This window comes from Nyctibius grandis, assembly GCF_013368605.1.
Source record: "Nyctibius grandis isolate bNycGra1 chromosome W unlocalized genomic scaffold, bNycGra1.pri SUPER_W_unloc_1, whole genome shotgun sequence".
In the NCBI taxonomy this organism is placed as follows: Eukaryota; Metazoa; Chordata; class Aves; order Nyctibiiformes; family Nyctibiidae; genus Nyctibius; species Nyctibius grandis.
Genome location: NW_027167472.1, coordinates 3,920,672 through 3,946,218, shown reverse-complemented (window position 1 = coordinate 3,946,218; position 25,547 = coordinate 3,920,672). Strand labels below are relative to the sequence as shown.

The window sequence follows — 25,547 nt, the reverse complement described above, 5'->3', positions numbered from 1 at the left end:
CTCCCCCCACACACCGCCGTCCGCGCCGTCAGAGCTCCCCCCACCGCCCTCCACGCCGCCAGAGCCCCCCCCAACCGCCCAGAGAACAGCAGCGGAACATTGATCCTTCTACTGTCCGGTTACCCGAATCTGAGGCTGAGCCACCCTTAATAGACCTTTCTGAAGAGGTGGAAGCGGGACATAATTGCTGCAGAGCCCGAGGGTCGAGAAAGTCAGGCGATAGCATGGAGGAGTTATTCACGCTGCAGCCAGTCCAGGTTACTGTGTCTGGCCCGGACCCAGCCAAGTTCTGGAGAAAATTAAGAGAGCACGCACTTGCGGACGGTGATTTCGGGGCCGTGGCTGCTATGGGTGGCGGGGTATTGGCTTGCTCGGTATATCGCGGGGACGGGAACGACCCACCCGAGTGGGAGCCATTTAATTGGGACGTGATTAAGGAGTTAAGAGCTACATGTATGCAACATGGTCTGGGCTCGCCCTATGCTCAGTCATTATTGTGTAGTATTTTTATGGGAGACTTGACAGCCCACGACTGCCATGCAATTGCTCAAGTGATACTGACCCCTATGCAAATGTTGCTTTTTGAGGCAAACTGGAGAGGATTTGCTAACAAACAGGCATTGATGAATTTGGAATATCCACAAGATGATCCCTGTTTTGGGGCTGGGATACCGCAGTTGATGGGAGATCCTCCGATGAATTCTCCCCAATTGCAAGCTCGCTTGCATCCTTTAATCCTGCAACAGGGAAAAGAACTGGCCTTCCAGGCCCTGTTGCAGGTCCCAGATAACGGTGCTCCTCAACAATCTTGGACCACAATAAAACAAGGTCCAGGTGAGGGATACGTGTCGGTTTTAGATAGGTTGAGAGATGCCTTAGAAAAACAAATACTAAACGGGGTTGCTAAAGAAGCGTTGTTGTTATAGTTAGCGAAGGACAACGCAAACGAGGACTGCAGGAAAGTTATTGCAGGGATGGCAAACCGTAACCCCACCTTAACCGAGCTAATGGATGCTTGTGGGAAAGTAGGAACCACCACATTTCAGATGGAGCATTTAGCAAAAACATTTGCGGCAGCAGTGAAGGTAGCTCATCGTTGTTATACATGCGGGCAAGAAGGTCACTTTAAGAAAAACTTCCCTAAGAAGTCAAAGCTGAGTGGGAGAGATAACTCTGTTTTGATGTGTCATTGCTGTGGGAAGCTGGGGCATCTTGTGAAGCAGTGCAGGTCTAAGTATAATGCTCAAGGTCAGCTGATAACAACCAGCTGCAGAGTGCAGGGAAACTGGAGAAAGAATGCAGGGAGGAACTGTGTGCTGACACAAATGAATCTTCCCAACCAGTTCCAGGCCTATGCAGTCAACTAGCAGCCCGAACCGCAGGGAGCGCCGGACTGGATGTTACCACAGCAACCGCAATCACAATAGAGAGTAGCAGAGTGCATAAGGTTCCACTGAATGCCGTGGGACCCATTGGAAACGGGTTAATTGCACTATTACTCGGACGTTCTAGTGTAACCTTGCAAGGTCTATTTGTTTTACCAGGAGTTATTGATGCAGACTATACATTTTGGTTATTGATCTGAAAGATTGTTTTTTCACCATCCCTTTACATGAAACTGACAAATGCAAATTTAATTTTCAATACCTGGTAGGAACAACATGGCGCCTTGTCAACGATATCAGTGGATGGTATTACCGCAAGGCATGAAAAACAGTCCCACAATATGACAATGGTATGTAGCAAAGGTGTTGACACCAGTACGGGAGCAATTTCCACAGGTATACTGTTATCATTACATCGATGATATTCTTGTGTCAGCTGCAGATAAAGCAGAACTTCAACAAGTATATCCAGTTCTGCGGCAATCATTGGCCACTTTTGGGCTGTGTATAGCACCGGAAAAAGTTCAGCAGCAGGCCCCATGGAAGTACTTGGGAGTTAAGGTCTTGGATCAGACAATTGAGCCACAATCCATCCAATTCCGAGTAAACATCAAAACCCTGAATGATGTGCAAAAATTATTAGGGACCATCAATTGGGTAAGGCCGTACTTGGGCCTCCCGACTGCTCAATTGAAGCCGCTCTTTGACCTGTTGAAAGGAGACACTGATTTGATGTCTCCCCGATCATTGACAGTGGAAGCCACCTTGGCTTTAGAGGAAGTGGCCAATGGTATGCAACAGAAAAAGGTACATCGTGTGGATTTAGAGACACCAGTAAGTTTATATGTAGCCGTTGCCAACTATCATCCCATGGGATTACTGGGCCAGTGGAAGGAGCGCTGGCAGGATCCGCTACACGTTCTAGAGTGGCTGTTTTTATCCGTTCAACCACGAAAAACAGTGAGCACTCAGACTGAGCTGATATCGAAAATAATCACGAAAGGACGCACACGACGTGTTCAACTCACGGGCCGAGACCCCAGTCAACTGATAATTCCCATTGAACGCGATTATGTAAGCTGGTGTATGGCAAACAGTTTACCATTTCAATTGGCCCTGGAAGGATTTGAAGGGCAGGTATCTTATCATCTTCCCAGTGACAAATTATTACAAATTCATTCAGAGTTACAAGTGATTCAAAAGCCACTGGCAGCGGATAGCCCAGTACAAGGCCCCACGGTCTTTACTGATGGCTCTGGAAAATCGGGAAAAGCAATAGTTACCTGGTATGATGGAAGGCAATAGCAGGAACTGGTGCATTTAGTACAGGGATCACCTCAATTGGTTGAACTTAGTGCTGCCATTGTTGCTTTTAAAACATTTTCACATTGTACTGTAAACATTGTTACTGCTCAAAGAGGTAAACTCAGAACAATTATTTTCATTGCTAAAAATGCTATGGACTGTAGTGAACCAACGTACGCATAGGTATTATATCTTGCATATTCGCAGCCACACCGGTCTGCCAGGATTCATATGTGAAGGGAACGCGCGCGCCGACGCCCTCGCAGCCCCTGCTTGGACCCCTCCAGTGCCAGACCTGGTTCGTCAAGCATTTCTGTCTCACCAGTTTTTTCACCAAGGGGCTCGGGCGTTAGTCCGTCAATTCAAGATCTCTTTTGCAGACGCGAAATCTATCACTGCCGCTTGTCTGGAGTGTCAATGCCTAGGACCCGGACTGGTGTTTCCACGCGGGGTTAACCCGCGCGGCTGCCAAGCCTTGGACTGAGGAGAAGAAACACGCCTCCACGCAATCCAATGTGAATCAAAGTGAAGACGTTTATTAAGCATAAGCTGTCCCTTTTATACATTTTGTACTTTCCCTGGCTGTAAGCATGTGCATTGCTATTGGTTAATATTACTAAAAATCACAGAATCACAGAATCACAGAATCACAGAATGTTAGGGATTGGAAGGGACCTCGAAAGATCATCTAGTCCAATCCCCCTGCCGGGGCAGGATTGCCTAGACCATATCACACAGGAACGCGTCCAGGCGGGTTTTGAATGTCTCCAGAGAAGGAGACTCCACAACCTCTCTGGGCAGCCTGTTCCAGTGTTCAGTCACCCTTACAGTAAAGAAGTTTTTCCTCAAATTTAAGTGGAACCTCCTGTGCTCCAGCTTGCACCCATTGCCCCTTGTCCTGTCAAGGGATGTCACTGAGAAGAGCCTGGCTCCATCCTCTTGACACTTGCCCTTTACATATTTATAAACATTAATGAGGTCACCCCTCAGTCTCCTCTTCTCTAAGCTAAAGAGACCCAGCTCCCTCAGCCTCTCCTCATAAGGGAGATGTTCCACCCCCTTAATCATCTTCGTGGCTCTGCGCTGGACTCTCTCTAGCAGTTCCCTGTCCTTCTTGAACTGAGGGGCCCAGAACTGGACACAATATTCCAAATGCGGCCTCACCAGGGCAGAGTAGAGGGGGAGGAGAACCTCTCTCGACCTGCTGACCACACCCCTTCTAATACACCCCAGGATGCCATTGGCCTTCTTGGCCACAAGGGCACACTGCTGGCTCATGGTCATCCTGTTGTCCACTAGGACCCCCAGGTCCCTTTCCCCTACGCTGCTCTCCAACAGCTCTGTCCCCAACTTGTACTGGTACATGGGGTTGTTCTTGCCCAGATGCAGGACTCTACACTTGCCCTTGTTAAAAATACTCTTCTTTGATGTGTTGATTGGTCACTGCTCTGCCACTGGTCCTTTCTTAATTGGCTCCATCAGTTCTTGTTTCTTCTCCTCCGTGTTCGGCTCCCATCGGCTACTCCCTCAATTCTTGTTTGCTCAGCTGCTGTTTTTCCTCATCTCTTCTCTCCAAGGTCGGTTTGTTGACACTAGCTACATGAATCTTGTCACGCAGCTAGGCCCTCACTCCATGCTCTCATACTTCTGGCTCATTACATGACCATTCTCCTCCAAAAACCCCTCTACATTGGACCTGTGGCAAACTGACATAACACATATTCCCTCTTTTGGTCGCCTACAATATGTTCATGTCTCTGTGGATACTTTTTCTAAGGTTGTGTGGGCATCAGCCCATGCTGGCGAGAAAGCAATCGATGCCATCTCACATCTTCGGCAAGCCTGGGCTGCCCTTGGGATTCGAAACGTATTAAGACGGACAACGGGCCGGTGTATGTATCTGCACGCATGGCCCGATTTCTCGCCTCCTGGGGGGTGGAACATGTTACTGGCATTCCTCATTCCCCGACCGGCCAGGCCATTGTGGAACGAGTGCACCACACTCTGAAGCAACTTCTCGAAAAACAAGAAGGGGGAATGAGCTGTGAGACCCCGCATGCTCGCCTATGGAAGGCTGTATACACATTGAATCATTTAACTGTGCCAACCGGGAAAGAGTGTCCTGTAATTATCTCTCATTTTTTGTCTTTGCAGGGAGGCAATCCTCTTGTCAGGGCAAAGGTTTTAGCACGAGACCTGCAAACGGGAAAGTGGACAGGCCCGTGGGATTTAGTTACCTGGGGACATGGGTATGCTTGTGTCTCCACAGATGCAGGGCGGTGGTGGTTTCCCACCAGGTGTGTTAAGCCTGCTTTGGATCCTGGAGCTGACAAGAGGACACCAGCCGATAGTCCTTCCGCCGACACCTTGGGAGGGGAGTCACAACGTTTGGGTGACTCTGATGCGGAGCCTGAACCAGACGCAGTTTTGTGCCTCCTTAGCTCAGCCTGAACAACCCTTTCATACATGTCTAGTGGGGGTCTCCTTAAACGGATCTGAAAGCAAAAATTACCAAAGGGTTTATTCCTAATTTGTGGGGATAGGGCTTGGCCAAGGTTGCCCAGTAAGAAGGTGGGAGGTCCATGTACCATAAGCAAATTAAGTCTACTACTGCCTATGCGAAAAGTCATACTAACCATACTCACCTACATGAGGCCAGGTAAAAAAGAAGTGTCACTACCATAGGGATAGAATGTAACGATGCTGCCCAAGGGTTGACGCAACTGCAAAATTTAGCTTGCTAGGTTGCAAAAAGAGCTAACCAGACTTCTAGAGTTTTAGAAGCATTAGCCAATGATGTAGATAGTATTCGACATGTTACCTTGCAAAATAGAGCTGCTATAGATTTTTATTATTAGTACATAGTCATGGGTCATGGGTTCTTAGATGACTGGCTGGGTCACCTAGGATTTGGGGGATGGCTGACAGGATTGATAAAGATGGGACTTATGGGATTGTTTGGAGTTTGTATCATCATGCTCGTGTTACCGTGTTTGTTTTCTTGTTTGCAAAGGGCCCTGCAACGGATGATAAACACAGCCTTTTTGGTTGAAAAACAAAAAGGGGGAATTGTGGGATTGGCCTGGGCTGCTGGCGGCCCTGACCTTGAAGGAATTTAGCAAGAGAACAGGATGTGAGAAAAACAAGATACGGAGTGATATTCCAGCTGCCAACTATGGACTCGTGGCCAGTGTGTGATGGCCAATCAGCGGTTGTGGTTGGGCGTGTGAACAGCGAGTGCAACCGATCATAAAGCTATCCAGCTAGAGGAGGGAAGATATAAAAAATGGAGTAAAATAAACACAGGCGCTCTTTTGCTTTTGCTCTTGCTTTGCTGCCTGCTTGAAACTATCATTCTGTCTCCTGTTTTTATTTGACTGCTGTGACAAATATAACGACAGTAGCCCTTGTCCTTATGGGAGAGTTCAACTTCCCATACATCAACTGGGAATACCATACTGCTGTGATGAGCAGGTCTGGGAAATTCTTGAAGTTTGTGGGAGAGAACTTCTTGTCACAAGTACTCAGTGAGCCAACTAGGAAAGATGCCCTCCTAGACTTGTTTGTGAATAGAGAAGGACTCGTGGGAGATGTGATGGTAGGTGGCTGTCTTGGCCACAGTGATCATGAAATGATTGAGTTTAAAATTCTCAGTGTAATGAGAAAAAAGGACAGCAGGGTTGCTACCCTGGACTTCAGGAGAGCAAACTTGAAGCTATGCAGGGAGCTATTTAGCAGTGTCCCCTGGGAATCTGCTTTTGAGGGCTTAGGAGTCCACGAGTGCTGGTCAGCTTTTAAGAAGCACCTTTTAGAAGCACAGGAGCAGGCAATTCCACTGTGTTGGAAGTCAAGCAAGCGGGACAGAAGACCAACTTGGCTGAACAGAGAACTCCTCATGGAGCTCAAGAGGAAAAAGGAATTGTATGATCTCTGGAAGTGAGGTCAGGCTTCGCAGGAAGATTACAGAGCTGTAGTTCGTACATGCAGGGAGAAGACACAAAAGGCCAAAGCTCAACTAGAGTTGAAACTGGCCAGTGTTGTGTCAGACAACAAGAAGGGCTTTTTACAGTATGTTAATAGCAAGAGGAGGTCCAAGGAAAACATTGGATTGATACTTGTTGAAGATGGTCACCTGACTAACAGGGATGAAGAAAAAGCAAAGGCATTCAATGCTTTTTTTGCCTCAGTCTTTAATAATACTGATAGACTTTGGGCTGCCCGGTCCCCTGAGTCGGAGGACCACAAGTCCATAAGTTGAAAAATGACTGATTTGACATGTCATCCATTACTCTCTTTTCATACCTAAATGTTCTTAATGTTAGAACAGTTTGGTGAATGCCTCAGTATAAAATCAATCGTCTTCTCAAGCTTTCCTTAGCTTGAACTTATTAGCTGTGGTTTTGTGCTTTGAGCAAAATGTCCATATGCAGAAGGGAAAACTCTCATTTTGGAGCCCTGCCATGATAAAGGCATGTCTGTGTACTGTTCAAGCAAACATTTGCTTTTTCTGAATTTACTTAGGTTTTTCTAGTTTATCATGATGTTCTCTTTTTAATATTCAAAAACTTCATAGAATCATAGAATGTCCTGAGTTGGAAGGGACCTACAAGGATCATCGAGTCCAACTCCTGTCCCAGCATAGGACAACCCCAGAATTCACACAATGTGTCTGAGGGCATTGTCCAAATGCTTCTTGAATGCTGTCAGGCTTGGCACCATGACTGCTTCCCTGGGGAGCTGGTTCCAGTGCTCCACCACCCTCTGGGGGAAGAACCTTTTCCTAATATCCAACCTAAACCTCCCCTGGCATATCTTCCTGCCATTCCCTCGAGTTCTGTCACTGGTCGCCAGGGTGAAGAGGTCAGCACCTACTCCTCCACTTCCCCTTGTGAGGAAGTTGTAGACCGCAATGAGGTCTCCCCTCAGTCTTCTCTTCTCCAAGCTGAACAGACCTAGTGACTTCAGCTGCTCCTCGTACGGCTTCCCCTCTAAACCCTTCACCATCTTTGTAGCTCTCTTCTGGACACTCTCTAGTATCTTCATATCCTTTTTATAATGTAGCACCCAAAACTGCACACAGTACTCAAGGTGAGGCCGCACCAGTGCAGAGTAGAGCAGGACAATCACCTCCCTTGACCGGCTAGCAATACTATGCTTGATGCACCCCAGGACATGGTTGGCCCTCTTGGCTGCCAGGGAACACTGTTGACTCATGTTCAACTTGCCATCGACCAGAACCCCCAGATCCCTTTCCGCAGGTCTGCTCTCTAGCCTTTCGTTCCCCAGTCTGTATGTACATCCAGGGTTGCTACATCCCAGGTGCAAAATCCAGCACTTTCCCTTGTTAAACTTCATGCGGTTGGTGATCGCCCACCTTTCTAATTTATCTAGGTCTCTCTGCAGGGCCTCTCTGCCCTCGGGGGTGTCAACAGCTCCTCCCAATTTTGTGTCATCAGCAAATTTGGAAAGTAGTCCTTCAAGTCCTGCGTCCAATTCATTAATGAAGATATTGAAGAGCACTGGCCCCAAGATGGATTCCTGAGGAACCCCACTAGTGACCGGTCGCCAGCCCGATGTAGCCCCATTTACTATAACTCTGAGCCCTACCCATCAGCCAATTGTTCACCCATTGCATTATGTGTTTATCCAGCTGTATGCTGGATATTTTGCCCAGGAGGATACTGTGAGAGACAGTATCGAAAGCTTTACTGAAATCCAAAAAGATTACATCGACTGGCTTCCCTTGGTCAACTAGGTGGGTAACCTTGTCATAGAAAGAAATCAAATTTGACAAACAGGACTTTCCCCTCATGAACCTGTGCTGGCTGGGACCAATGACTGCATTGTCTTTGAGATGTGTTTCAATAACTCCCAGAAATAATTTTCTCCATAATTTTGCCAGGCACCGAGGTGAGACTAAGAGGCCTGTAGTTACCGGGGTCATCCCTGTTGCCCTTCTTGAAGATTGGGACAACATTTGCCAACTTCCAGTCAACTGGGACCTCTCCAGATTCCCAAGAGCATTGAAAAATCATTGAGAGAGGTCTCGCTATGATGTCAGCCAGTTCTTTAAGTACCCTTAGATGAATCCCATTGGGCCCCATTGACTTGTAGGGGTCCAGCTGGAGCAGCAAATCCCGCACAAGTTCGGGGTTGATTAGGAGTGTATCATTCTCACAGTCATGGATCTCAGGCACAGGGCTCTGGGGGTCCCAGCGCCCATCATTGGTGTTAAAAACCGAGGCGAAGAAAGCATTAAACATCTCCGCTTTATCTATGTCCCTGTATGTGAGGTGACTATGCTCGTCGAGTAACGGGCCAATGTTATTTCTAGCCTGCCTTTTGCTACCAATATATTTTAAAAAGCCCTTTTTATTGTCCTTCACAGTGCTGGCCAGCTTCAGCTCTAATTGAGCTTTGGCTGCACGAATTTCCTCCCTACAGTGGTGAACAGCATCTCTGTCATCCTCCCATGTCGCCTGACCCTGCTTCCAGCAGTTGTACACTTTCTTTTTTTGCCATAGTTCAAGAAGATCCCTGCTCAGCCAGGCCCGCCTTCTGCCTCGTCTGCTTGACTTCTGACATTTTGGAATCGCTTGATTCTGTGCACTTAGGAGGTGGTACTTAAAAAGTGACCAGCACTGATGGACCCCAGCTCCTTCAAAAGCTTTTTCCCAGGGAACCTTATTAAGTAGTTCCCTGAGCAGCCTGAAGTCTGCTCTCCTCATATCCAGAGTAGAGGTCTTGCTGGTAGTCTTCCTCCTGTTACCATAAATTTTAACCTTGACAGCTTCATGGTCGCTATGGCCAAGGCAGCCACCAATCACCACTTCACCCACAAGACCCTCTCTGTTAACAAGCAACAGATCGAGGAAGGCCCCTTTCCTGCTAGGTTCCCTTAACACTTGAACCAAGAAGTTATCATCCAGATGGTTTAGAAATCTTCTGGACCTGTTTGTACCAGCTGTGTGGTATTCCCAGTTGACATCTGGCAAGTTGAAGTCCCCCATAAGGGCAAGGGCAGATGACTATCTTAGATGCCTCCCTTAGTTCCTTAAAGAATAACTCATCTGCATCATCATCCTGGCTTGGTGGCCTATAGACTCCCACAATAAAATTCAATAAAATTAGGCAGGCATGTTTGAGATAGTAGGTAGTTCCAGAGCATATGTGCTCTGCTTATGAAGACAATTCAGGACTGAACTCCCTAACCAAAAAAGTACTGTTCATTACATGCACTATACAAATATACTTTTAATTTTATTAACCTTGCTAAATGAAGTTAGCTGGTACCCACCAGGGGCATTAATGCATAGATAGTGGGCTCTTTTCTCTGAGTGTGTTGGATTTCTAATCCGTTGTATGTGTCATCATTTGCTAAATTAAAAATAAACATACTTGGATAATTCATCGATGGTAAGTTTTGCATACATTGTAATGAATACTTCAAAGGTAGCTTTCATTACAGATGCTGACATATAAGAAAAGAAACTGATGGATTTTCCAATTTCTGATTGAATTAGTTGCTTGTTTATTTATTTTACATTTTAAGAAATCTCACTTGTTAAACAAACCTTTGGGAAATCAATAAGGAGTTATAAAACACTATTCAAAGATGAAGCACACTATAAATTCATAAGGGAAAGGGGTTTTGTTTAATTTTCACTATGATCTTTTCAAGTTTAGGTTCAAGTAAGAAGTCATGTATTACATGTTGTGAAACTATCAATATTCAGCTCTACCAACACTTTAAATTTTAAAAATCCTGTTATTAAAACAGTGCAAAACCCTGACTTGACAAAAACTCTACTGGCTTCAGGTGGCATTCATCTTCAAGCCTCACACAACACAAGACCAATAGTTATCTTAGCTCCTATAACTGGCTTTCTTGACAATGCGCTCTGATGCTGCAGAGATGTATGTGTGTGAATTTTATTCACTGGGGGTAGATACATGCAATTCCGTAGGACTACCCACAGTGTATAAAGCAAAGCAACTACAGACTAGTTTTGTAATGAAGATAGATGAACCCAAAATATAAGATAGGGGCCAGGGAGGTGACATTTAGGCTAATAATCTTGATTTCAGGACATTACCTACTAATGAAGATTCTAATAATTTTCAATGCTTGATGAAATGACAAGAAGTTCATTAAAGCAAGAAAAAAATATGCATTCCCTTATAAATTCAGAACAAAAAAAACAGAAATTTGAACATTTATTTTGGACTCAACTTCTGATCAAAGGAAACTGCCTGATTAAAGATATCAAAATCAAACCTACAAATTGTAACTAAATTTAACTAGCAGATTAACTTTTGTAAAAATAAATTCTTATAGAGTCTGCTCCAAAGCCTGCTGATGTCAGAAAAAGTCTGTGACCCTGGATTCTAATTAGTTTGGTGTCCTGGTGTGGATTAGGAGACTTTTCAGTTAAGTTCCTTTTAAGTGACTGTACTTTCTGAAGTTGACTACACATGCTTGTTGCCGTGGAAACTAGGGTCCCTGTTGGGTCTCTTAGTTCCACAAAGGAAAGGCTGTAAAAGTGTCGCACCTGTGGGGAGGAGTGGACACGACTGGTGACCCAAAACTGACCAACGAGGTATTCTATCCCACCCACGTGATACTCAGTTTAAAGCCGAGGGACCACGAGGGTCATACTCTCTTCACCTATGGCCGACATCTGGGGAGGACTCTGCCTGCGCTTCTGCCTTCAATACTGAATCCGGTTCCCGCATGCTGCTGTGTGTGGTTCAGGACTCCCCAGCACCTGCCCTGCAGCATCAGCGATGATGTGGTCATCATCGAGGGGAACTCAATAGTGGTTTTGTATGTAGTTCATTATTTATTATACTTTTTTTCATTGTTTTTGTTTATTAAAACTGTTTTAACTTTTCAACCCATAAGTCTCTCTCCCTTTTCTCTTTTCCTTTTCCCCTCTGGGGAAGGAAAGGGTTAATAGAAAGCATCTATCATCCACTTATCAGCCCACCCAGCCTTAAATGGTGACAGTTGTTTGTTAAGAGAGTTATCTCATTGTAGACCTGAACCTGAAAATACTGAGTGTTCTTAGTTTCTAGTGAAGTTCACATACTGTAAAGAATATCTTAACATCTTAATTCAAATTATTAAGGGGAATGAATTACAATTAGGATCCTTTTCATGCAATGCACCTACAAGAGATTTTTTAAATAAAGATACCTGGATTTGCTGTAAAATGTGCAGTATTCTAGTATGTGACAAAATTATCCAACTTAGAATATTTGAACGCAAAAATGACAAGTTACAAAAAGTAAGATCTATAAGTTCTACATAACAAGAGAAGTTTGAATAATCTAGTTGCAACACAAAGTTTATGCAAGTAGAAAAATCAGAGGAAGTACATTGCCTACTCAAGCATAACTCATGGATGAGTAAACTTAGTTTTTGTCTGTGCTACTTTTGGCTGGGATAGAGATAATTTTCTTCGTAGCAGCTTGTATGGAGCTGTGTTTTGGATTTGTGATGAAAACAGTGTTGATAACACACCGATGTTTTAGTTATTGATGAACAGTGCTTGCACAGTGTCAAGGCCTTTTCTGTTTCTCACACTGCCCCCCAGCGATTAGGCTGGAGGTGCATAAGTTAGGAGGGGACACAGCCAGGACAGCTGACCCCAACTGACCAACGGATATTCCATACCATATGACGTTGTACTCAGCAATAAAAACTGGGGGAAGAAGAAGGAAGGGGATGGACGTTCGGAGTTATAGCGTTTGTCTTCCCAAGTAACCATTACACATGATGAAGCCCTGCTTTCCTGGAAATGGCTAAATTTCTGCCTGCTGATGGGAAGTAGTGAATGAATTCCTTATTTTGCTTTGCTTATGCGCGCAGCATTACTTTACCTATTAAACTGTCTTTATTTCAACCCACAAAGTTTTCTCACTTTTACCCTTCCAATTCTCTCTCCCATCCCACTGCAGGGGGAGTGAGTGGCTGTGTGAAGCTTAGCTGCCTACCGGGGTTAACCCGTAACACTCAGATACAGAAAGCCCTCAAAAATCTTCAGGCTGAAACCAACCACTCCTCATCAAGCCTTTTTACATAGCAACTCCACAACAGCCAACAGGATGGTTTTGCCTTTGATCCCAAACAAATAAATACCAGATTCTGAGAACTATACTTTATAAATGCAAAGTTTTTCTAGTCTCATGTTAGGATTCTATAAAATTATATATATTTCTTGCTTCATATATATGCCTCTATCTAGTTTAACACTAATCAAGGACACAAATTAGGAAACCTATAACAATACAACTGATTTTTAAAAAATATTATGAAACATGAAAAATTATGTGATTGGTCTAAACAGTCTATACATCTAAATTAAATTTCCTTACTGTATACTATCAGAGTTTTTTCATCAACAAACTAAACAGCAGTAAACTTAAAGGACCTGATCTCAGGTTAATTTAAAATAGAGAAAAATATTTTTAAAGCCAGAATGAAAAATATCTGAGGGGATGAATAGCCTGCAAATTCGATGAATAACAAAACCCCAAAGCAACAACCTCTGTAGCAGGCTCCCCAGAAGAGTGCGAACTGGAGCATCAGACTCCTGGATGTCATAAGGTATCAGTTACTGATTCTTAAAGGCCCAATCCAGCAGATGCTTCCAACAGCCTAATGCTGGATAATAGTGATAGCGCACATCCCATTTAGCTAATGGGAGTATTCCAAAAAGACTTCGCTTTTGTGTATGCATGCCTCCCCCATGCTTCTCAGACTGCTTTCCAGCCTGGGAATTTTTACAGTAACCACTGATTTCCCAGTGATTTTAACCCTCTAGGTAATTTGAACAGTGCTTAAGCAAGTTGATGAAGTAAGGTCTGGATGAGCAGACAGTGAGGTGGATTGAAAACTGGCTGAACAGCTAGGCCCAGAGCGTGGTGAGCAGTGGCACAAAGTCTAGTTGGAGGCCAGTAACTAGCAGTGTACCCCAGGGGTCAATCCTGGGTCCAGTCCTGGTTAACAACTTTATTAATGATCTGGATGATGGGGCCGAGTGTACCCACAGCAAGTTTGCAGATGACACAAAAGTGGGAGGACTGGCTGATAGGCCAGAGGGTGGTGATGACATACAGAGGGACCTTGACAGGCTGGAGAAATGGGCTGACAGGAGCCTCATGCAGTTCAACAAGGGGAAGTGCCAAGTCCTGAACCTGGGGAGGAACAACCCCATGCACCAGTATATGCTGGGGGTCACCCAGCTGGAAACCAGCTTGGCAGAAAAGGACCTTGGGGTCCCAGTGGATACCAAGTTGAACATGAGCCAGCAGTGGGCCCTTTCTGCAAAGAAGGCTAATGGTATCCTGGGCTACATTAGACAAAGTATTGCCAGCGGGATGAGGGAGGTGATCCTTCCCCTCTACTCAGCACTGATGAGGCCACACCTGGAGCCCTGTGTCCAGTTCTGGACTCCCCAGTACAAGAGAGACATGGACATACTGGAGAGAGTCCAATGAGGGGCCATGAAGATGATGAAGGGACTGGAGCATCTCTCCTATGAGGAAAGGCTGAGAGAGCTGGGACTGCTTAGCTTGGAGAAGAAAAGACTCAGGGGGGATCTCATTAATGTATATAAATACCTGAAGGGAGAGTGCTTAGAGGATAGAGCCAGGCTCTTTTCAGTGGTGCCCAGTGACAGGACAAGAGGCAATGGGCACTATGTGAAACACAGGAGGCTCACTCTGAACATCAGGAAAACCTTTTTTCCTGTGAATATGACTGATCACTTGTCAGTGTTCGCGAGAGGGCACGGAGTAACTGCACGCAGACCAATATGATCGTTAAGCAGATCTCATTTATTTACGTATCTGAAGGTACATTTATACTATTCTATTTCCGTGCACGCTCCGTGTACGTGTCATCTCTATTATGATTGGTTAGTATACCTTACTGGTGCTAACATGATTGGTGAGCATGCTTTGTCCATGCGCCTCTATATTAGTTCTGATTGGCTTATGCTAAAAAGCTATATCTTGCAGCTGCAGCATTCTTTCTTATTTTCAACTTCCCCATATCTTGTTTGTCTCATAGCCAAGGTCCTTGTTCTGTATTATGATTGGCTAGTTCATTACCATCCCATTACCACCCCCTGGACATGCCTGGACATAGCTCATTCAGTACATGACCATTGTCTCGTGGGAACCCCACAATCACTGGAACAGGTTTCCCAGGGAGCTTGTGGAGTCTCCATCCTTGGAGATATCCAAAAGTCATCTGGACATTTTCCTGGGCAACTGGCTCTAGGTTGTCCTGCTTGAGCAGGGGGGTTGAGCAAGATGATCTCCACATGTCCCTTCCAACCTCAACCATTCTGTGATTCTGTAAGTCCACTAGGCTGCACACTTGTCTGCAGTACAGCTCTCCTGAGATCAACAGGAGAGTAAACTGAGTGTGGCTCTGTGAGCAGCCTACACCAGCCACCAGCCACAGACTCTTAACTACTTGTCCACATGGGTAACCTTAACACCCAGGATAGCACTACTGATTTCAGAGCTATCATGAGCTACAGTGAAGTACTGCTACTAATAATTGGATAGCAGTTTAAATCATCATTCACAATCTTTTGCTGCAGAATTGCATTTTGCATGATTTTGATTGTGTAAATCATTTCAAGCAATATTTAATTAAATTGCAATACATTTTTATGAGAGAACTGTATCAAGATCATTAAATGCAATGGCAAATGTTTGTGCAGATAGTAGCATTTGGACTGTTAACTTGACATGGGGAACCTGGTAGTGTCAGGAAGGTGCTTTGAATCTGCTTAAGTAGGGTAAAAATACTTCCAGCCTACACTGATAGTGTTAGATAGGATCATGTAGAAAATATCCTCACCACTAAACTTGCAGTGAAGGAGTACTTTTGTATTTTCCTCCATTCCTTTGCAAGGATTCATAAGCAAACAAACCTTGGAAAAATACACCCAAAAGGAGCTTTGGCTGAAATCCATGGATCTTAATTTGTTCACCTCACTGGGTCATCGGTCTTATAAAAACAGAGCATTTATGAACTCTTGTAAAAGCAGTAAGGAAGGGAGACACATTTTAGATGATGACCTGTCTCTCTTCTCCGAGCGTAGGTTTGGGGAGACGCTCTCTGAGTCAGGTTTATTTTTTTCTGGTGACAGGCTAAGCGTCTCCCATGCGAAGTTTCACTTTTCAATGAGAACTTACTCCGGGAGGATCAGTAGTAGTATATTTCTTCTGTGACTCTCATGCAGAAAACCAAAAGTCAGTAGTCAAGAGTTTATTTTATGAAGGTTTTCTTGTAATTACAAGGTCATTAAGGGAATCTGACTTTTACTCAACTCTTAAATGAAGGTCCCCAGCAGTTGCTCCAGTTTTGGGAGATGTGCTGGCCAGCACATTTTCCAGAAAATGTTTCCTTTCTTACTAACAGCCCCCTTCCCCCTCCCTGCCACCCCCTTCTGGTGTCTCCAGTGTTGATGAGCTAATAGCTTCCTTTGCATATTTTGGTGCTGCCCCATGGCATACTTTGGCACTGCTCCACAGCCTGGCAAGCTACGTATGTGTCTGAGTGCCCTCACCCGCCTGCATACTCGGCACAGGGCGAGCGGGCGGGGCGGGGAGTGAGATGAGACAAACAGCCCAACTGCCCGCTCGCTCCAACCATTGTTGCCACCTCTCTCTCAGGCCACGGTGGGCTGGGCTGGGCCACGGTGGGCCGGGGGGCAGCCTTTGGGAAACTGTCAAGCTCGCACTTTTCCAATTGCATCATGTGAACAAATAGCAGGAGAGCAACTACCGAGAAGGGCTTGTGTAACTTTGCAAATGTGCCAGAAAGTTTAAAGTGCCTCATCTCTCCTCCTCCTTCTTCTTCCCTCACTCCAGACACCAGCATGAGCTGGAGGAAGAGGAGGGGCTGACTGTTTGCTCCAGCTCCTATTCACATCCCCTTGCCTATAAATACTGGGGAGAAGAAAAGCCGCTCTCGCTTCCCTCCCCCTTGACAGGTTTCCTTCCTGAATGGCCTGAACTGCCCCTCATGACATCATCCAGGTGCAGCTGAGCCTAAGCCCCCATTTCCACTTTTTTATTATATAAACGCGCAGCTGAGACCCCCTTCCCCCCAGGCAAGAAGACAACCCCTTGCCCTCCTCTCCCCCCTCCTTTCGTCGTTTTTGCCCCCCCATGCACACATGCACACCTAGGAAGGAGAAGATGGATTTCATGCCGCAGGGGCTCCTGCTCACCTAGCTTCACACGTGTGTCTACTGGAACTGCCTGTGGCCCACCAGCTGCCAGCAGCTGCTGCCGCACTGTGACTCCCCACTGCCCTCCACCGTCTGGAGGCAATGGATTTAGTGGGAGAAGGTATACAGCCTGCTCGGCCTCGGCTCCGAGTACCAATCGATGGCAGTCGATGGAGGCGGTGGGCAGCCCCAGCCTGCTGCTCCAAAACAACGGCACGTTGCTGCGGGGGGCCACCACCTGAGCCACGGCTGCACAGACTCAGGCTGCTTCTGTCGGCAGCTGGAGCTCAGGCGCTTGCTACTGGTTCCAGGACGGCTACCAGGCTCTGTCCAGGAATCATGCCGTCATCGCGGGGCAGCAGAGACAAGGGGCTGCCACACCTGGGGCTGTCGGGGCAGCCAGGAGCCCCTTGTTGGGGGACGTTGTGGCCCAGCACTCCCATCAGTCCCGCCGGAGGCTCTGGGGCTGGCAGCAACCACAGCAGCACCAGGGCCAGCAGACTGCCTCCCCTCAGCAACTTCAGACCCAGCCAGGAAGATGTCATGGTAGGAGACGACCCTGACAACCCCTACGAGTACACAGACAATAACACCTATTGCAGCTACTATGACACCTATGAGAGGCCCTGCCAGGGCAGCAGGTACAGACCTGGCTATGGCACTGTCTACTTCCAGTATGGTAAGAGCCCTTCCCCCCCACTGCCAGTCTCACACCCCTCCAGGGGGCTCTGCGTGGGGAGTCCATCAGGACCCACTGCTCCGCAGCCCTCCGCACCACCCCAGTTTGCTCTCTCCCGCTCACTCTCTGAGTGTCCTGGGACAAGGTGAGACAGTGCCAGTGCAGCACATACTGATGGTCTGTGTAAGAAGCATCACGCTCTGGAGACGCCATCTGTCCTGCCTTCCCCTCGCACAAGGCAAAAGTCTAACCCGGGAGGCATTTGTACAGCTCCCCAGACTGTACAGAGCCTGGGTGGGTAGCAGCTGGCGCAGCTATGGGGCGAGCTGCGGGCAACACAGTAAAGGCCAACTGCAGTTTTCTATGGGTTTTGTTGGAGGTATTGTGCTTGTGATGTGTTTTTTGAGAAAAACCCAAGGTATAAGGATCTGAACAAAAAGGGGCAGGTCCATAGCAAAATGATGACTTCTAAAGATTGGACATGAAGCAAAGTTTTTGCAGATGTTTCCTGGGTTGATCTTGCTGTTATGTGGTTGGTTTGATGAACTGCAGATCTCCCTGACTTAGTCCCAGATCCCTATTACATCCAAGCGTCCATATATGTCCAGAGGATGTCCATGTATAATGTGAGATGTGCTGCTGAGGAGACTGCCTGGCAAGGTAGGCATTGCCTCGTCTTTTTCCTTTTCATTTCAGGCTCTTGTGCTCTTGCACCTGCCTTGGAGTACCTAAGGGCACAGTGGAGTGGGGAAAAGTGAGGCAGGAGGGCCTGACAAAATATACTCCAGTTTGTAACCCTCTTGCAAGCCTTTGAAAGGTGGCAAAGTGTGCATAGAAGAAAAGATACAGCCGTATTAGCGAGACAAACCAAAGATGCTTTGTAGAAACTACATTTTTTGAAGTTATACTGCACCTTTCTATTATCAGGCTCATCTGAACATGTGAATTATGCAAAATGGAGTCACCCAAAAAAACCTCTTGAATATGGTGATTTTCATGTTCCTCCTCTATCCCTACCAAATCACATTCTGCTCCATTTAAAAAAAACTGTTCTTAACCAACACAAGTTACTATTAAAATTGCAACCATGCTAATTGTTTCTGGGCATATGCATTGTAATGCCTCTTCAGACTAAAATCTACCTGAAAAGTGTTTCAAAGACTTTTAAAAGCTTGAAATAGCAACTTTGCTAGCAAGGTAAGTCCTATCCATTTGGCAAAGAAGGAATGAAATCACCATGGTAATTTTTAACCATTTTAACTTGTATGATACCTTATCATGCAAAACAGATTTATTTATTTACCAGAATCATAAATTGATGTCAGACTGTTTCCAGGGTCATGCTCTAGTTAGATTGCTGCAGAAAGAAAAAAGGGCACAAGAACCAGCAGTTTTTATGTTAACTTTACAGTAAATACTATCTGAAATGTTATGAGATATCATTTCATTAAAATATCCCAATATTTAAAAGACTGTAGATTACAACCATGTAAAATAGGATAAGCCTGGGGCATACATGTTTGTGGGTTTTTTTACAACAGAAGCAAACAAGTTATTTTGTTTTATAGCAACTAGTGAAATTACTTTTTTGGTACCAGAATAATTTCACAGCTAAGCAGTGATCTGTTTAAGAGACAGAGACAAAAAGTCAGTGATCAAACTCCTGTTTACATTATTAGAAGTAGATCTGAATCTTACCCAGTTATTGCTCTGATACCAGGTACTTCTGAACACACCATGTGGAATTCTTGTGCATCTTCAATTCTTGAATTTTAAGGGGGCTACTTAAGAGCCCTATGTTATTAGCTACTTCTCAAACAATATAAAGTGTTTTTCAAGTGGTTTTGCATAAATTTATGGCTCTTTTTTTGCATTATTATCGTTCAGTGTACTGAGCAGATGTTAGAGACTGCGATAATTGAGTGCTCCTGAGATTCCCCTAAAGAGTGAAAAATCAAGGCACATCAGATTTCCTACCAGACCCTGATATTCATGGAAGTGGCACAGCTGTCACCAGTGAGTGACGTGCTCAGTATAGTACCTTGTAATTATCTTTTTAATTAGTGAATTATCAATTATAATGTGATATGTTCTAGAACTGCAGTGAAGTGGGGAGAAGTGGCGAAACTTTAGGATTTTACTAGCTCATCCATTTTATGGTAGTGGTAATTACTCTTTATATAGCTACATGCATCAAACCGAAATGGATATGAAGCTTATCTATAAAACTCTTACAAGTATAATTTCTTTATAAATGCAAATCTTAAATCAGTTTTGACAGTGGCACCATCTCCCTTTAACTATATTTTATATAGATTACTGTCCAGTTACATTTAAGTGAAACCAGTAAATAAAAATCCCAATATGCTAAAATTACTGCATAGACCCTAAAAAGTACATTTACTAATATGTCCTATATAATATGTTATTGTAAACATTGAACTATACTTCTTGACCTGAATTTCATGGGTTCTTGATGAGGAATGTTGTGGTCAATATGGGAAAGAGAAGGTATTGACTTGACTGATCCCATTATCAATCTCCATATCATATTATGATATTTTCACATAGCAATATTGCTCTTGAAAGGAAACATGGCAAGACAAATGTAGGAGAACATTTTCAACATTTTGGGAGCAAGTAACACTGCAAACATCATCAGAAAATGCACATGCAAGAGTTTGCAGTTTTATTCCAAGTTTAGCTATTTCATAGCAGGATCAATCGTAAAATACTAGAAAGCTTACTTTACTTCCAACTTAAAATATAATTCTAATGTTACAGGTTCATAAGTGATAATGTAATATTACTCTATTATAGAAATGAATATGTAATGTGGGCTTGATCTAAAGCCCCTAGAGTCAATGGAATACTTCCACCTAGCTTCAGGGGTTTTAAGCTTATCTGGTTGTAATCAAACTCAGATGAAAATCACTATCATTAAAACAAATTCTTTCAAAGAAAGACTAATATTACTAGGTTATAAATCTTGTAAGGATCAAAAAACTAAAACCAAATCAAACCAAACAAAAAAGCCTCTATAAATGCCTCAGTTAAAACACTTCCCCACATCCTGTCAGAAAAAAAAAAACTCACCCATTTGTTGCTTATAAAAATGATAAATGGATGAAATGGAAGGAGAGAAATTGAAATCTTCCATTTGTAGAACAAGCAGTTTTTTACTCTGCCACTACAGTCTAGCTATCACTATCCAGATGCAAAGTGTCTCTGATGCTAATTCAGTTCTCGGACAGAAAGCACACTGCCAGCAACAAAAATCAATTTCTCATGCTCATTTCCATGATACTGAAACAAGTCCATGTGGAAATGAACTATAACTATGAATTAGTTTGTCCAGCCATCAGACTTCAGTGTTAGTCATCATCATCTGTGGACCATTCTGAGTGATCTTGACTTGTATGCTTGAGACTTCTGTGCTTCTCTTTATTTTAACAATATGATTGAATTCTATTTAATTACATCTTTTTCATATACTTATTGTGCTGAAAGTGTTTATAAGTAACAGTAGTCAAATGCTGCACAGAAAAGGTGATGAGATAGATTGTACAAATTTACTTTTCCTCCTATTTGGAAAAAGTAAAATTATAAGAATAATAGGTGTTCAAGTTCACAGTAAGAGCTAGAACTCATTATGTATGAGAGCAGGAAAAATACACCACTCTGCCCAGATTGAAAAGATACACACTTTTGAAGTAATGCAATTACATTAAGTACAGATTACAAAACTTGTTGACATCACTATTCAGTGTCCATTAGTTTTTAACAGCTAATAGACAAGCTAATGAGATCTGTAACGTCAGTACACTGAAACCGATTTCTTTATGCAGAATTTCTTTTCACTAATATTACGTGTTACATGTACTGAGGACCATGGAAATGGGAAAATAACTAACAAGTAGCAAACTTCCCTGGAATTTATAGTATGTAAGGTAAGCATTCCTAGCCAAACTCTGCCTAAAGGCAAAGCTTATAAGTACAATTCAAATATGAACTATTTATTGCTTGCGATTATTGTAAAAGAAATAAACCAGGAAATTTTAGAAAAATAGAGCTGTTTGTTACAGTCTTTCCTTTAATAAATTAAAACCTGTTGCTTCTTCATAGAAGATAGGATTTTTATAGTAACTGAAAATTAGAATAATGAAAATAAAACTTAACCGAATGGCTTGTAGGAGGAAAACATACTAACCCATGAGTTTTGTGATAAAGAAAATTTGGCCAGATCTAATAGAAGATAGATCAGATAGTAATATATTAAAATTATATTGGCAAAATCTGATTCATCTTTAATACTGTTTCCATGGTCTAAGAGACATTATCATAGCATGGATGAATTCAGCCACTATGACTTGTTGGATGCAAGCTCACATAGAAAAGTTGCTGAAGGACACAAAGCAAGTTTATGTCTTGAAGATACCTCATGTGATTATGGATATTATAGACAATACGCATATACAGCACATATGCAGGTAAGAGGTGGTTCAGAGATAACCAAGTTTCTTTTTCCCCTGTAATTTGTCTTCTAATATCTTTTTCTACCAATGCAGGCTAAATCATCTGATGCCTTAACTAGCTCTGAAATTCTCCATCATAGAGGCCAGGGTAACAACTTGGAGACTTACAACCTACTCAGGGACTCTCATTAATCTAGAGACACTGGTTACTGACCTACATTAAAAGATACCACGAGTTCTTGCAATTTATAGTTATAGGACTAGTCAAGCAAGCTAAGGAGAACTGAAGACTGAGTACAGTAAAGAAGTGGTTTCTGGTGTTCTTCCTCCTCAGACTGCTTGGTGATGTCCTTGGATGTTCCCAGAGTTCATAGCTAGTATTTTCTCCCTCTCAGAGCATGCTGCTGCAAGATGATGAATTCCCTTAATACCTATAGCTACTGTGTGCCAGTCTGATACAGGAAATCTATAGCATTGTTTTATGCATGTATAGAAGGCCATTAAAGAGAATAGGAGTGACCTGAACATTATGAATAGTCATCTACAAATGCAAAGCAATGTAAATAGATAAAAAAGTTGAATGTACTATTATGATATTGTACGAATCCATGATAGGTTCCTACCTTGGATATTGCATGCAGTTCTGGTTACCACATCTCAAAAAGGTTACAGTACAACTTAAGCAATAAAACAAAAAAACACCCCAGGAGAACAAGGATGATCAGGAGTGTAGTATGGCTACCACACTAGGAGATTTCATAGACTAGGATCATTCCATTTGGAAAAACAGAAATAATACCAAATCTTGAATGGTCTTGGATGGCAAGAGGAAACTGTTGAAATTCAGTTTCTTAAAGTATGTGAGTTTAAGGATATCCAAAAGAGCTATTAAGCAACAGCTTTAAAACAGAGGAATGCTGTTTTCAAAAATAAATAAATTATTAAACTCCTTGCTGCAGGATGTTGCAGAGACCAAATACATATGCATGGGATCAAAAAATTTTAGACAAAATAATGGAGGCTATTAAACATAATAATGTGATGGTATCCTCTCTCAAAAATTATTAAATGCCTGTTGAAAGGGATTTGCCTAGGTAAAGGACACTACACATCCCATTTCTTACATTTGTTCTCCTCAAGCATCTGCTGCTGACCACTGTCAGAAACACAAATACTGAGCTTGATGGACCTCAGTGTGGCCATACTTATACATAAAGTTGTATCCCTTATTCTACAGTTTTTAATCTAGGAGGTAGTCATTTTAACACAGAGGAATGTCAGTTGTGCTCTACTGGTTGATATGTCCACATTCGAATTTTAAATATAATGAATGATCTACAATATAAAGGCTTTGAAGAGGTTTTAAAAATATCTTTTTTTCCTTGTGTAGACTATGACACCTAACTAAGCAACATGCATGTTTTACAGATGGAATATTTGTATCACCAGAATCACTGCTGTGTCAGCATTTCCACTGGAAGCCCATATTTCGAGGGTTTGTAATTAGACTGTAAAACCTTCTTTCAGCCTCAGACTCAGCACATATAAGAGAATCTGATCGGATCACAAGCTGGGTCAGGAGGGAATATCTGCAGGACTTGGTTTTGTGCACTCTGTGTGTTTTCAGAACATACCAGCTTTGCCTAAAGCCATTGATATTGGCCATAGTTAAAGACACTACATTTGAACCATTGTTACATTTGTGTATGGAGATTCTTATTAATGTTCCTAATAGCAAATAAGTTTTCTGAAAAGATAGATCTCAATGAAAGGCTACATTTTACATTCTCTCAGAATTCTTGTGTCACTATTTGCCTGAACACTAGCCTCATCAGGTCTTTTCCCTACAAAACTAAATGTGAAAATAGCCCTTGTTTTTTTTTTCTATTCAGAGAAAGCACTTCAGCAGAGTATATCTTTAGCAAGAAGTTGCATTATTCCTAAGGATAGTGACAGTTCCAACGCTAGTGATCAAGTTCAAACTAAAGAAGCTCAAAAGCTATTTACATGAGATTTGCAGAGATTTAGGTCCAGTTTTTGGTCAGTTTCAATTTTATTCTCACCTTTTATACATAAGACCAGGTAATACAATCAATATTTACATTAAAAGGTACTGTGCCATAAATGATAATAAAATACAGTTAACTAAACTTCATAGAAGCATAGCAGTAAAGAGATTTGTAAATATTTAACTCTTTTTCCTTTGAAATTTATTTTTGTGTTGACAAATGTATTATTTTCCGTGAAGTGTCTTTTGACCATGCATAAGTTTGACTCATTTTTATTTGGGCAGGGGGATAACATCGGGAAGAGTAGGGGGACAGTGTCAAAACTCTGTCTTACAAAACTGGGAAATGTTCCCATCATGTAGCTCAGTGTTTCTGCTTGGGATTCCTTGCTGACTGACCTGTACTATACTAGTCACGCATACCAAAAGTATGGTTTAGAGGAATATAGAAACTCGACACACCTAAACAACACTTTTTAGAGTGCTGCAGCAGCTTTTCAGAATTGAGTACTTCTAACATATTTTAATTTTTTACTTTAAAGAACAGATAAAAATACAGATATCCTACAGATAAACAACTATCAATAGTATAGGTGTTTCTTATGCAGTAGTAATAGAGTAGATTTTGGTATTCCAATTTAGATATCCAAATAAGACGCCAAGAAAAACTAAGCCTTATTCCCTCAGGTAATTTTTTTTTCTTAGTGAAATGCTGTGATGGTTAAGTGCATTTCAGTCTGAGTATTACTACTTTCTGGAATGTTGCTATTCCTAAAAATTCTTTAACATCTATCTTACTCCATTTTTAAGGGACTGAGCCCTGGATGTTATGACACTTACAATGCTGATATAGATTGTCGATGGATTGATATTACAGATGTAAAACCTGGAAATTACATTCTGAAGGGAAGGGTTTGTGTTGTTTTTTTTAAAGAAGCAATCATATGTGTATGTCCTTTTTTAACCATTGTGGTATGTTATCAACCCAAACTTGGAATTAGAGAACACTGTGCTTTCCCCCCTCAAGGTTAGTGTAAACTCCAGCTATTCAGTACCTGAGCCTGATTACTCCAACAATATAGTATGCTGTGATATACGCTATACAGGCCACCATGCATATGCCTCTGGCTGTACAATTTCACCCTAAGTACATTAATTTTTCTTTGCACCTGTTTTATATTCATAGTACTAAAGTTGACAAACAGATTTATAAAGCTTAGAGATTTATTTTATGTTGAAAAAATAACTCCCACTATGAGTTCTAGCGATATCAATTTCTTTAGTATGTCATTTCATGGCTTTCAGGATCTAGTGTGTTAATTAGAGATACATATGATACTTTTCAAAGGTCTGTTTATGACAAGAAGGATGGGAACAGTTACTTCATTGTTGATAATTGCATAGCTTTTGAATCCTGATCTCTAGCAATTAAAC

At 42.9% G+C, this 25,547-nt stretch overlaps 1 pseudogene; it reads left to right on the top strand.

Moving 5' to 3' along the window:
• Positions 1-16,919: 16,919 nt before the first annotated feature.
• On the top strand, positions 16,920-25,260 carry LOC137677125 (protein-lysine 6-oxidase-like; annotated as a pseudogene).
• Positions 25,261-25,547: the final 287 nt, after the last annotated feature.